The sequence below is a fragment of the Triturus cristatus genome, chromosome 1_1, assembly GCF_964204655.1.
Source record: "Triturus cristatus chromosome 1_1, aTriCri1.1, whole genome shotgun sequence".
Lineage (NCBI taxonomy): Eukaryota > Metazoa > Chordata > Amphibia > Caudata > Salamandridae > Triturus > Triturus cristatus.
This window is the reverse complement of record NC_140579.1, coordinates 1260326966-1260342215: the sequence shown is the minus strand read 5'-3', so window position 1 is coordinate 1260342215 and position 15250 is coordinate 1260326966. Positions and strand designations below refer to the sequence as shown.

The following is a 15250-nucleotide window of genomic DNA, read 5'->3' as shown; positions in this document are numbered from 1 at the left end:
CGTTATTTTGTGATTTAGGTTCTGATTCTTTCTCACATTCATTACTGCAACTGTCTCTTTCTGGGACTGCCCAAAAAAGCCATATCTCTTCTTCAGCATATTCAGAAATTTGCCGCTAGAGGCCAGTTGGATCTATCCCATTGTTCCTCCATTGTCCCTCCATTTGAGGAATTTGCACTTGCTCCCAGTGCAAGAGCGTGTTCATTTCAAGACCTTTAGTACCTGCCATAGAGGTTTCCACAAAATAGGCCCGGGATTAATTAAAGTAAAAATCATGTTTGTGACTGTCAATGTAAACTTTATTTCGGTCAACGACCATAAAAGTACAATAAATAAATACAACATAAAAAGGTATCAAATGAATAGTACAATAGAAGAGCAACCCACTTTGTAGGATCTCCCTTCTAAATATAGAAGTTTAACCATTAGCAGCAAAAACCTCTAAAATTACCTAAAATGGTCTATAAAAGGGTCCGCCTTGCTGTCAAATGGTCCAAACTAACGAGAAGGTTGTGAGAACCCTTGAGTAGGTTACTAAATAAGAACTAGTGGCTTCATTTATGTGTAAATGACGGCTGTGCCATGTTGGAACACTAAGTAAAAATCATGTCATAGGCGCCTTCTTGGGGTCTCCGTTCCTCCACAGCTCTGCTTCATCATGTGCCACGAATTGCACATAGAAGATTAAGAGGCAGAGTCTTTTCCTAATCTAAGCTATGGTATTCTCTACCCTTTTTAGGCAATCTGGAATCGACCACATAAAGTTTCGAAAAGACCTTAAAACCTACCTTTTCCATCAGATTACTGTCAACTATTGCACCTGTTGCTCCCTCCAGTGCCAGGACACCCTTATGGGCAGCTGTCCGAATTCAATTAATGTTCATTTATTAATTAATTTGACAACAGAGCACTTTGTCTACCATTGTGGACGAAGCCTTTGCATAGATTTTGGAGTTGAAGTGAATAATGGAAAAAGTGTCTGAATTTGCACATGGATGATATTGCTCAGTTTTCCAAGCACTATTCAGTGATTCTTACTAACAGGGTTGGCTATAGACCGATAAATGCATTTTTTTAGCACTACATTCGCTTATACAACAAATAGAAGCTTGATGTTGTTTGTGTCAATGGACTGGTAGAGTATAGCGCGGGAGAGAAATGATAGAAAGTGAAGGCCTTTGTCAGGGACTAGGTACAACTGCTGGTCCTTTTTCTCTTTCTTGAAGTTCCAAGTAAAGGGAGACTCTTTTCAGTAGCCATATTGCAGGCTCATTGATGCAAAGCCCTGAGTCCTTCAAGTATCTACAAAAAGGAATTTCTAAGTGAGAAGGAAGTAGCCAAGTGAGCATAAAAACCCTTTGGTCCAAATGACTGGTTGCTGTGGATTGAAGTAGTATGGGGGAATACTGAAGCACTAAAACAGAACTAACCATTGCGGTAAATTGGGTGGAACTGAGGAGCACATGCAGGGTAAGACAGACAATGAAGAGTCCAGGAGAAGATGAAAGAAACCAGGAAATACAAGAAGGCAACTTAACAACTGCATCAATAAAGAAGCCACAAAAGTGTAAAACGAATGGGATCAATAGAGAAGAGGAGCTGGGCAATGCACCCAGTGATGAAGAAAAAACAGAAACATTTCCACACATGGCCTACTATCTGATGATGCTTTTTATACCATGAAATCCTAGCTGGGAAGCTTAAGAAGGTGACATCTTGCAATGGGATTACTATATTGGACCTCTTGGTCTTGGTCAAAATGATTCCAGCTTCTGCCCCACGTTGACCGCGTACAGAAGGAGCATCTGTTTTATCGGCATACATCGGTACTTAATTTGTAAAAGAATGAGTTCCGGTGCCTAAAGCTCTACTGCGGCAGTGCTATTAAAAATCGGCACACCAAGGCTGCATAGTCTTCAATTCACCTATAACCTCTTTATTCCAATACCAGACGCTGCTGCCCTTACTTTCTCTCTTTATGTCGGTTTTTCATGATTTTTCCTCTCCCTTTTTTCCCCATTTGCGTGTTTTTCCCTCTCTTGCTCACTGTCAATATCTGATGAGGGAAAATAAGTGCCATTGGTCCTCACTGGTTCAAATTAAGCACTGGGTATCCTACACCAGGGTGGCGCAAGGATTAAAGAGAACACCGAAACAAACTGGAAGAAACATCCCCACAAGGCTTATACCTGTGAAATAAGCAGGTAAGGACCTAAGGGTGCTCCTTATAACAACGTTAGCACCGAAACGTGTGTGACCAGATAGATTACTCAGTGAGAGCTGGAGCTATATTTTATTAGCTGGTCTTATAAATCACCGTATTGGATCATATATTTATTTATAGACCTGGGCAGAATTATTTATCTATATGTTTTTAGTGGTAGGTTGTGTTAAGTGTGAGAGTGGAGTGTTTGTACATTGTTTTATAATGGATTTGGGGACACAACAATGAAATTATTGTGATGCAAATAGGATGCTGTACAGAAATGAATAATTATATCTTAATGTTCATGTTTTATGTAAACTGATTAAATCAAGGATATGTATTAGAGAATAAGAATAATGTACACAATTTCTTAAGTCAAAGAGGTAGAGCAGGCTACTTTCTTTTTATTTTGCTTTGATGAATGTATATGGTATTTCTATAGGGTTAAGCTAGCTAAAAGGCAGCTGAGCACTGTACATGGTCAAAGACGCATAAAGTCAATGAGTAATGAGAAAGGAAGCTGGCGTGTGGACGGTTAATGATGTAGTGTTCTTTAAAGAAGTGAGTCTTCAACTCTTTCCTAAATTGGGGTAGCGTTGGTGGCGGTCCTGAGGGATATTGGGACATTATTCCATATTTATTTGTTTATTTATTTGAGAGTTTTTTATAGCACTAGCTGGACCCAAAGGTGTCCTGGTTGCATAGCTAGAAAAGGTCTAATGTCTTGTTTTATTATTTTTATTTATTAGTCTACAGTCGGATTGTGTCCTGGCTGCGTGTGTGCCAAGAACCACCAGAGATGGTGAGCATGTCTGCAAGATGAGTGGGGTGCTCAGTGTTATGACTTTGTAAATGATGCCTGCTGGTTTTGAAGAAAGTGCAGACCTGCAAAGGGAGACAAAGGAGTTCCGTTAGGATGGGGGTAATGTGATCCTGTTTCTTCAGGACTTGAATGAGATGGACTGGTACATGTAGGAAGCCCCTAAGAGCTGCCAATGTGGAGTCTGGGAGGCCATGGAAAAGAGCATTACCATCATCCAGATGCAAGAGTATGAGGGCTCGAGCAGCAGTTCTGAAGTCACTTTCTTGAACAAACATGTTGACTTTCTTTAGAAGAGAAAGCTGGTAGCAGACCGTCTTGGTTTGTTCGGCAATGTGTTCTTTTTGGGTGAGTTTGGTGCCCAGCTGAATCCAAGTGACTTGTTATTTGGTGAAAGATGGGGGGTTGAAGCAGTCAACGTTCATGTCATTAAGCCAAGTATGCACTGCACCTTGTTTGTTGTTCTTGGCAAATAACAGGAATTCTGTTTTGGTTGGATTTCAACTTCAAGTAGGCACTGTACACCCAGGTCTGGATAATGTGCAAGCAGTGTAAGGTAGAGTTGTGTATCATCTGCATATTGGTGAATCTTGATGCTGTTACCCATGAACAAAGCACCAAGCGGCTCCATGTAGAGATTGAACATGACAGGAGACACTATGGAACCCTGGAAGACTCCCCAGGTCTAAGTGATCTTTTGTGACCTGGAGTTGCCAATGTGGACAAACAGATGTTCAATGGAAAGGTAGAAAAGAACCAGTGAATCTGATTCAAGACTCCAGGGCCCCTATGAGGGTAAAATGGTTGACTGTGTCGAAGGCAGCTGAGCGGTCCAACAATATCAGGAGGCAGGGGTCCTCTTCATATGTGGTAAAGAGGGCATTGTTTTCGATGTGTAAGGTAGCAGTCTCCATGCTGCAGCATGACGTAAAGCCAGACTGGTTATCTTGCAGGAGATGTTTAGCACTGATGTGATCGTGGTGTTGAGCATAGGTTGCTATTTCAATGATTTTGCCACTGAATGGTAGCTTTGAATGCTTTCTTTGCTATGATCTTTCACAAACTCAATAACATATGGCTCAAATCAAATCAAAATATACTTTATTTCGATTTTAGAGTATAAATTCATAAAAGTCACAGAAGGCACAGAATAAATTGTACATCAAAGATATAAAAAAAAAATCAATCAAGTCCCATCACAGTGTTTAACAGTCCATATCCATTCTAGATTTCAGAGTAGATTTTAAAAAACGGACAATAAAATATATACAGTCCATATTCAATAATTGTAAAAACATTAAGGCGGGTTTAACTTGAGTAAAATTCATTTTCTTTAGAATTGGAATCAGGAAAGTTTTTCTTGGGACTGAATAGAAAGTACAGAAAAACATAAAATGTTCAATATTTTGCGGCGATAACGCATTACATCCACATGCTGGCAACAGCTGTCCTCTGGTTCCCTCTTTTGGTCTCGCCAATAAGAAATGAAATGTGTTGCATCTAAACCTAATTAGCAAAAACTTTTCGTGTGTGGTAAGTGTAGACAAAAGGTAGGGCTCAGCGGACGATTCGTGACCAGCGGCATATAAGACCGAACACTTGATTTCATGATCTCGATCCCCTCCCTTTCCTGCCTCTTATAGTTCAGGAAGGCAATTTTAAATGATGGGATATCCTTCTTAATGATTTCTTCAGGGTTAGTAGATAGGGAACTCCTATCCAGTTGGTTAAATCCCTTTTTAATAAAATTAAGCCAGGGGATTCGTGCCATGTTCTCTAATGCCAAGCAATCCTTGAGTATAGCTCGGGTCAAGGGAATGTCCGGATTAAGCCAGCACTGTAGCCAAAAGAGCATGGGGCGCAATGATAGTTGGTCGTCTATATAAGGTACTCCCAACTCCTCATGTACCACCAGGTTCGGAGTACTTTGCGGAACACATAATAATCTTTTTAAAAACTTGTTTTCCTCGACCTGAATAGGTTTAGTTACACCGCGACCCCATAGCTCACTACCATAGGTTGCTATGGCAACACTCTTGGCACTATAAACCTGGAGCATAGCCCCCGTCGGTTTCTTCCCCAGTTTCGAAGCAAAATTAAATATTGCAGCATTTGCCCTGGCCTTCGCCCCCTTTTTTTTATTTATCACAGCCTCCCACTTTAACTTATCATCGAAGAGAACTCCTAAGTATGAGAAAACCCTGATGCTGGGAATTATATCGCCCCCTGTTTTGAACTGGAACGCCTTTCTGGAGCACTTACCCAGTCTCATAGTAAAAGACTTACTACTGTTAATCTTTAAATCTAAATTTTTCATAAACTCATGAAATGAGTTTAACAGAGTTTGAAGCCCCAATTCTGTTCTGGCTATAAGTACCGCATCATCCGCGTATAGCAAAACGGGAATACCCCGTTTAGCCATACGTGGGAAATCTGCGCCTGTCTCTACAAGGGTGCTCTCCAAATCATTTACATAAAAATTAAACAAAAAAGGAGCCATGATGCAGCCCTGCCTTACACCTTTCTTAATTGGAAAATCCTTTGTTACTTCCAGATCCTTACTAAACCTAACATTGGCTCTGGTTGAGGAATGCAGATCCCGTAAGAAATATATCAAACCCTTATCTACCCCTCTCGCCTCCATGACCTGCCAACGTTTCGATCTGTTGACACAATCAAACGCTGAGGACAGGTCCATGAAGGCGAGGTGAATTGAACCGGGGTACACCACGGTATATTTATTAAGCAGCAAATACAGATTGAGACACTGGGTGGTAGTCGAACGCCCTTGATGGAAACCATACTGGCAGTCTGATAATGACTTGTTGTTTTCTGCCCAGGCCTTCAATCTGTTTAAGATGGCTCGCCCCATTACCTTGACCACCGAATCAATAAGTGATATCGGTCTGTAACAGCTGGTATCATTTCTGTTGCCCTTCTTAAAAACGGGCACTATTGTTGACAATGCCCAGGACGTCGGACAGCCTTCTATCGATGCCGCATTAAAAACAGGGTGGAGGGTAGATGCCCAGAAGCTAGGGTCTGATTTAAACAAATCTGGTGGAATCCCGTCAGGACCAGGTGCTTTCTTGCTAGTCAAGCCCACAATGCCGTCATAAATCTCAATTTGAGTAAAAGTTATAGCTGCTATGTCCCCGCGACTTTGTGACACATAATTTTCATAATTTTCAGTGGCTGGACTATCGAACATTGATTTAAAATGGTGAACCCAGTCCTCTTCTCCTATATGAGCCACCAGGCCGTCTCCTCCCTCCTGCAAGAACAAGGGGCCATTAACTACTTTCCAGAATCTAGCACTGTCTTTCAGGGTGCTGCTATCTATAAGTTCCTCCCAGGCTTCATCCTTTAGCAGGGCTTTACGAGTTGCAAGAACATTCTTATACTCCCTTCTCAGGGTACGCACTAAGAACGGATTTCTTGGGTTTTTGGCCAATGCTTCTCTTAACCGTTTAGCGGCTTTAGTGCAATTGGTGTCAAACCATTTGGGGCCCAAGTTCGATCTATGTCCAGGCTTTCCTGTCAATAACTCGCTTATTTTTCCAGTCATGTCATAGAATGCGTCCAAAACACTACTTGTGGTTGCTCCCTCCATTGTGCAGGTGACTATTTCTCCAGCGCAGTAGGCCTTTACATTATTATTGAAGTCATCTGGTGATATGTGAGACCACCTTAGCCTCCTCTTACCATCTGTGGTACTTAAAGAACCTGTTGCAGGGGTATTTCTATTAAGATCGATCAACATACCCCCTAGGTGAACTGACAGTGGGTTATGGTCGCTATATTCGTTTGTTGTTATGTCAAATCCCCCTAAAAGTGGTGCTAAGGATGCCGAGATAAGAATATGATCAATAAAGGTACCCCTCCCCTTACCTATAAACGTTGGAATCTGGAATGTTGTAGTAGGGCTCATATAAGACATAGCCACCCCCATGTCATTTTCACTCAGCAGATTATTTAATTCCTCTCCTTTCAGCGTATGTTCAAAATGTAGGCCTGTCAAGCGCGGGCAACCTAAGTTTGCTAAATGAATGGTATTAGGGTTGCCGCAAAGGTGGATGTTAAAGTCCCCCACTATTATCAGGCTATGTAGTTTGTTGGCCATGTATTTACTTATGAAGTTAGCCAATGACTTGATATTACCACCTTCCTCTGAGATAGTCGGGGAATTATAAAAATTGATTAAGCCCCATTCAGACCCCCCCCCCTCCTTAATGTCACTGCCAAAATTCCTGTATGTGGGTGTGATATCATACGGGCCTCACATTTAATATCAAGTGATATGTAGGTAGCCAATCCTCCCTTAGGCCTGCCACTCACCGATGGGGTGGCTGGAACAGAAAAAACCTTGTATCCTTCCAAAAAATGATGGTTGCTATCCAGGGCCCATGTTTCCTGTAGGTTTATGATCTTAAACTGTCTGACAAAGGCAAGCCATAGTGGATCAGTGTTTTTACTAGCCAGTCCTGCGATGTTCCATGATAATATGTTATTTCTAGGGATTAGTCAGCTGACTATTCCTGCCTCTTTCATAGGGTCCTGTAGGGGAGTGTGTACAGTTGTTTCCCTTCTTGGCTGAGGATTTAGTCAGTCACACTCTTCTATATCAGATAGAGGTAAGAATCTATTTCTTAATTCTAAAGTTGGACTAAAGTATGCTCTACCCGTATCCCTTGAAGGATGGAAACGAGGAGGGATTTGATGTTGGGAATTCTGTTCCACTGAATCCCTTATATTTGTATGCACTCTACGGCCAGTATCAAACCTATGCCTACGAGGTTCTGGTGAGTAAAAGTAACCCAAGGGTAAGATAACAATGTTAGTACTAAGTCCTACATAACACTTTTGGGTCTCCTGCAATATCTTCTCTGCGGAACATGGGTTGTCAAAATGTACCACTATACAGTCACCTTGAAACGATTTTTCCCTGTTACCAATCCAGCTTATTCTCCGAGCCATTATTATATATCTAATGACATCGTGACCCATGTAAATGTTATTGGTAAACCATTGATTTAATTTGTTTTTAAGTTGATCGTAATCTTCTATAGCCCCTTCCTTTAGTTTAGGGACATTTCCCAGAATTAAGGTGTATGGGATGGCCTCCATTGGTAAATCCATTTTCTGAATTCCCTGGGGATGTTGGGCATGCACATCCCCTTCCTGAGTTCTCCCTGCTTTATCCAGAATGCTATTAGATTTTAGAGCTTCCGGGGGCCCTGAAATGGGCGTGATGTCAGTGGGTGGTTTGGGGAGAGAAACTGGATAGACAGAAGCCTCTCTAGGTTTACCTACATCAACATGTTGTACCCCAGTCTGATCCTTCATGAAGACCCTGGGGGTGTCGCTTAATAATGTTTCAGCTATATTGGTAGGCTGAGTGACTTGTCTGACAGTATTTTTACATCCACAGCTCCCTACTAGTGATGCTAACCTATCTTCTAGATTATTAAGTTTCTCCACGATAGGGTTCAATAACTTTGTTAACATAATCTCTAGATTTTCCAGGCTACATTCCTTGAGCTGGCCCATGGACTTATCACTCTTAGTTGCTTTTCTTCCCCGGGGAATAGTTTCAAGATCGATTATCTCTGAATTCTGCTCATTACATATGGTCCCATCCGTGCTACCCTGTACACCCACTTGCTTATTTTCCCGTCGTCCCTTCAATGTAGTGATGTTGGCCTTTGCTGTTTTAGCTTTACCCTGTTTCCCCCTGGTCCTCATACCATTGTTCTCTATCAATGGTTCCTTTGAAGGAGAGATAACCTTCTCTTTGGGGGGGCTGAGATGCCAATGTATTAACATGGGAATCCTCTATGACACTGGGTTGCAATAAGGTGGGGAATTCAGGTGTTAGGGATAGCCTGGGAATTGAGTTTTGAAAGTCCAGGGATAATCTGCGTTCTGTCTCATGTATTTCCTGGTTTAAGACCATGTTGGCACTAGTAATAAAGGCATCAAGAGTATTATATGGTGATCATGCAAAACAGTACCTTTGCCCTTCTATGTCCACACCAGAGTCCTTGGTCAACAAGAGGGGGCCAAATAACGTGGCCCAGCCCAGCCTATTCTGGGCTGTGACGGGCAGGGACGGGCCCGCCCTTGGCCCGGGCTTTGCCCGGGCGCTGCCCGCGCACGTCCCGCACTGCGGGAGGCGTGCAGCGTAGATGTAGGCAGGTGACGCCTGCCACTGACGTCACCTGGAAGCGCCGGACAGGGGAGCCTGGGAGTTGAAGTTCACGCTACAGCCATTGCCCTCACGGCGGACCTGAAGGTCTTTAAAACGGTGTTGGTTCCGTGATGTCAGAGCCCTTCTGGATGGCAGTAGGGGAATGCCGTTGCCCTCACGGCGCTGGGAAGGTATCACAAATGAAGCCCCCTGCAAGCGCGTCCCATATGGCTCATTATTAGGAGTTTATATAAGAGAAAGGTAACCCCTAGAGTACGTATGAGGTCCAAGAGTAAGGGGGAAAAAATTAACAATGAAAAAACTCTTGTCTGACCTACAATATTTGCTAAGCGGCTTCCATTAGGCTCATGTGGAGAGCAGGTATGACAAAAACCACTCGTTCTAGATACTTATGTAAAAAGAGTTATATCTGATTTTTAGTCCCCCCCCCCCCATATTCAAGATATCATATTTTAGAAAGAACAAAAAAAGAATGTTTGTTTGTCTATTCGACTTTCATTTTTAAGTACATATAAAAACATTAGTTCATTTTACAATCAGTAGAACAGCCATGATACAAAATAATTCATATTACTATAGCGAGTACAAATTTACAAAAATACCAAACGAATAATAACAAAATTACAATAGCGTTCATTATTATGAACCCCGCAGGAACAAACATCCATCATTCTTACTATCTGCCATAAATGTCTCATACACACCACACACTCATACACAAAAAAGAAGAAATATATCCGGGGAACTCCAAATGTTTAGAATGACAAGCACTGAGTCATAACTACAGTGGTGAGAATCAATTAAAAAAACAAAATGTCCACTGGTGTGTTGTCATATGTGGGATTCCCTTGTTGTCTGTCGATGCACGTTTTGGTGGGTTTAAGTTACTACCACCTTCATCAGGACAGTATGTTTGGACAGACAAATCACAGAGGTGAACAAGGGGTTCTCTTAGTGCACATTGGTAAGCATGGTGTACTTCTGCGCTTATCGTCTCTGATACGACAGTTCAGGCGTAGCCAAGCCTGAAGAACATACTAGACTACTATGGCTACTTCTAGAATATGGATTGAGGCTTTTGGTCCAATGTTCACTGAATTTGCTTTATTCCAAGGCCTTCTTTAAAATTATATAAGTCTGAGTTCTTTATCGAAGGATTTATAGATTTTTCTGGAGCACTCCACAGCAGCCTAGAAACTTTATGTTCATTTGTATAGTACTTTGCTATACCCAGTATATTCCCGCAGTGCTTTCAGAACCTGATACCTTTTGCGGCTCTTGGGTAATATTGAAAAGAAAAAAGAAGTCTGTTGACAATTTATTCTTTTGTGTTGCCTATCATTTAAGAATGACTCATACTTGATGGATGCTGGCGAGGTTACAACATTCTTGGGTATTTTTAGATGGATTATATTGGATAATGGCAAGCTAGATCCTGTTACCGATCGTCTGGAGCACTAGCAGCATGGATGTGTGTGTCAAATGGCATTGCTCTTTGCTTCAATTTTTTCCGATGGACGGTTCTCTATTGCTCTGGTTCGTTGGTTATTATATTTTGAGGCGTCTTTGACCCACAAAGTGTCTTTGATTCATGTTGAGTGTGAATGTTTCAGTGACAAACACTTAGTCAACCAAATGGCTTGGATCTGTGTTGTACACCTGATGTTGCCATAGGTTGTTATTTTTTCCCAGACTTAAGGAAGAAAGATAGCTCATGAAAGCATGAAGGCGTGGAATAAGACTGAAGGTGGATGGTGTGCAGGATTGTTGCAGTTGGTTTCCACCAAATCAGTACGCCCGGATATTTTGCTTTTTAGATTACCCGGTTTTGGTCTTTTTAGGTCTCACCTAGCGAACGCAGCGCATGCGCTGAATTCGCCTTGGTGAGACTATTGTTGTCGGTTTGGTTTCGGAAGGGAGACAAACCATGTGCGCGCACGGTCAAGCGATGTGCACGCGCATTGCGTCTCTCCTCTGGCGTCTCCTCTGAAGGGGGGACAGGAAATGTGCACTCCGTATGCATGCACATCTCCTGTCCCCTTTCATCCCTGTTAATTTCACAATTGTCCCTAGGCTCTTACAGTGAACCAAAGCGTTGCTTGTTTGTTTCAGCAGCGGTATCGGCTGGTGCAAGAAAACGAAAAGCAAGATGGAGGTAATTAATTTAGCAATTTGGGAAACAGGGAGAGGGGAAACCAAATTACATTTGGCAAATTAATGTGTGAGTAAGTTCAGGATGGCCAGTGGGAGCTTAAATCTACAGCACCATTAAAGTCAAGGGCCATTTATCTCAGATGATTGGGAAGACGGTTTGACAAACTGCAGATTTCTAATCAATAATAATAATAAACAGGGCAGCAGAGCACATCGCGGCGGGGGAAACATGCGTGCTCTGCCGACATCAAGTGCTATGTAAGGGATTCGCCAGCAATTGGAAATCAGCGCCGAGCCTATGCTTTTAAAAAAGTGTAGCCTGATTTTACGGAATTCCTGTCACTGAAGAAGGGAAACCAGGAACGTTAACCTGGAAAATGTGAGAAGTGTTGATGTCAATGAAAGACATTTCCAATGAAAACACACATAAATGCCTCCGTATCAGCGCTATGTTTTACATAACTTAAAATTATAAAGATGGTTCGTTTTAATATTTTCTAGAATTGTGGCACAGTCGGGGTATTTGGGCATCCTGTCAGCATGTGTTAGTCCATACAGTGTGGCATGTAAGCTAACCCATGCATGCACAGCTCTGATCAAAAAGGTCTGCGAAACTGATACTAAACACATTTACTACTGGCGACCTTTTTTTTTTTTTTTTAGCAGTTGCAGACAGGGCTTTACGTGGGATGAGAAAACTAGGGGGTCTCTCAAAGGGGTGTGGCCGGTGTAATTAAGGGCGTGGCTTAAAAGCACGTTAACTAAAAAATCTGTGCTTAGCATAATGTGCCACCCGACTGGTAAATTTGCTGCTTCTGTCACTGCATCCAGATAAATAATACAACAAGTAACAATACACCTACTGCAAGCCAGGACTATTGGCTTTGCCAATAGTTGTTAGGTTCACAAGCTAAATAATCAACAACTTTCCCTTCATTATACAACATATTGAAAATGCGTCAGTTCTGAAATTATGAGACTGAAAGAACTATAACGAGTCTCTTTGAAGTTAAATCAAAGGCAGCAAAGGGTGGTACTGCTGCAGAGTTAAACAAGCATTTGCAATGCAATAGGTCTGGCATTTACGCGAGTTTGAGCTATTGACATTGCAAATAACAATGCCTTTTATATTTGTTTTCGTTTTAAAAACATAAATAAAAGGCATTGTCATTTACAAAGCCAATAGCTTTAACTCGTGTAACTGCGAGACCTATTGCATTGCAAATGCTTGTTTTAAAATCTACGTGACAACTCACTGAATGATCCACAGTTGTATGGAATGGTGTCCAGCTTGACTCGGCTTTTCCTACCTTAAAGTTAACAGATAGGCAAATAGATAGATTGCACACAGCGAACGCCTTTTTGAAGTCCCCTTTTTCATTACTTTATATCTAAGTGTTAAATCTTTTTTGAAGGTGCAATGTGGCCAAAGAGGCATGAATTATCGCGGAGGGAGGTAAAACCATACTTAGGCACTATGCCTTTACATAATCAAAGTGCTATCTACCGGTGTCTCAGCCGTTTCTTTCTGGTTCAATATATAGGCAAATGTATACAACGAATATTTGTAATGTCTGCCTTTGAAACCATGTGTTAAATCTATTGTAAGAGTTATTTTTAACACCTATACACATATTTAATGCAGCCATACAAATATGAACACAAAAAGAGGGGAGGAACTTACAATGTACTGAGTTTTCCCCCTTATGTTGTTGGGAATAGTGTGTATAGTTCTTTTAAATATCTTGAGCCTGAGGGGTCTTTTACTTGATTACAGGTTGCGATGGGACAATACCCAGTGCCGCAATTTGGCAAATGACTTGTATGTAAACTGGATATCAAAAGATTCCTTGTTTGAGGTGATTCTGCCTAGACAAGGTATGTCCTATTGGATCATTTATCCAACACAATACGTTTTTTACTTCGTGTATCCCTCCATGACTTAAGGTTGTGTTTGCATTTTATTTCTGATCAGGCTACATTGACATTGAATTAATGAAAAGGATCTCATATGACAAATAAATCTATGGAGAAATGATCACGCATGACAGACAATATTGCTTATAGAAAGCCAACATACTGTTCTTTGGTAAGATGCACTCATGTTTACAGTTTACAGTGATCTAATTATGAAAGTTGGGAGGCTCACATAGAGCACTAGTGTTCCATCCCACTAGAAAAATATAAGCAAACAAGGGTTGTGATGTAATGTACAACGAACATTTTACTCTTTTAGCTGTTTGGTTTGAGCAGGTGTTAAAGAGATTATAAATTTGTATGTATTATGGATTACTGAAGCTTTTTCAAACTGTATGACAGCAGATATACATATAGACAAAGAAACTCTGATTGAACAACCAAAAAAAAAGTTAAATGAAATGATAAGAAGATTGTAGATATATTTTAAATCCACCCCCTTTTCTTGTGTTTGAGTACCCATTTTTTCTCATTGTAAATATCATTTGTATCTATGTATATTATTTGTAGCCCTGAAGAAGTCCGATGGGACGAAACACGTTGGCTATGGTCGTATTTTACTGTGATGAAGAGATTTGAATAAAGGAAAATGGAAAATGGAATAAGACCTGCAGTCATGGGCTTGACAAACGTGCACAGACGAACGTCCTCTTCATGATACGAGGCCAGTTGACAGTGGTCTGCTTTCTGCGGACAGGAGGAGCAGAGCCGGGGAAAGCGCCTGGGAACGGCAAGGTGAAACGCCTGCTAACCGGAAGGAGAAAGTCAGCTCACCTGAGTCGGACAGGCGCAAGCAGAGGGTGGAGCGGCGGCCGCAGCTGGAGACGGTTGGCTGCAGCGGCGGGAGTCAGAGCTGCTGCCGGAGCGTTTGCCGGAGTGGAGGTGCTCCTTGCTGCTGGAGAGGCGGGGAGCATAGTGGTGACATTGTGGGAGTATGACCGTTGGAGCCAGGTCTGTGAGTCGAGGTGCCGGTGAGTGACCAACGCCATCAGACAGTGCGTGAAAGTACACCCGCGGGAGCATTGAGCGGGAGCAAGCAGCAAATAGCAAAATAGCAAAATAGCAAACCGGTATTGAGAGGAGAACGGGCTGAAGTGCAATTGCTGAGGTCGGCAATGCTGACTGATTGCCTGATTGATAAACTGAGGAAATTAGTTGCGGGGCAAGTACTATCTTTGGCTGAATTATATATTGTTCCTGCCGTTTTTAAAATTTGCCCACAGTTTTTGGATACACTGCCCTGTTGCCCTGTTGCTTTGTTGCCTTTCGCTCTTGGAGCGCGAGGAGATTCCTGTTGGCTGGTCCCCCCCGCTGCCGCTTACTGTGCTATTTTGCGGACACTGTGCAGGGGGGCTACAGCCTCCAGAAGCCACTGCCGGACATCCCCGCCCACCCATGCCCTCCTCCGCGCCCGGAGACGCACAAAACTCTGCCTCCTCCGCATCACGGGGCACGCGCGGGAGGCGCCGGGCCTATAAAACAGTGGGCTCTGTCATTTTCGGGACTTATTGGTTTGTTAAATATATTTGTAGTTATATTTGTAGTTATATTTGTTCCGGTTGTTATTGTACTGACCTACTGCAAATTTTTGTTGTATCTTCTGGTTCACTGGCATGTCATACTCTATGGGGAAAGGGAAAGAGAAAAAAAGCGCGGCTAGTAGCACTGAAGGGTCTATTTCAAGGACCATGGACCAGTTTTTTACAAGGGCTGCGGTCGTGTTGGAAAGAGAGATAGCGTTAACCGAGAAGAGACTGTCGTTAGATCCCATCTTCTCCAAGCGTTCCTCATTGGGTACTATTAGGGACGCTGTTACCCCTGAGCAGTTGGTCACCGATTCACCCCACGATGATACCAGGCAGGTTATTAGCCGAGGTTTGGA

The 15250-nt window shown here is 42.3% G+C and overlaps 1 long non-coding RNA gene across 1 annotated transcript in view; it reads left to right on the top strand.

Moving 5' to 3' along the window:
* The window catches only part of LOC146871925 (uncharacterized), a 28279-nt gene that overhangs the window by 9300 nt on the left and 3729 nt on the right, over window positions 1–15250 (top strand). Inside the window, exon 2 of the long non-coding RNA XR_014981215.1 lies at window positions 13879–14339. This is a non-coding gene — a long non-coding RNA (uncharacterized LOC146871925). The remainder of the gene's footprint in view (window positions 1–13878; window positions 14340–15250) is intronic.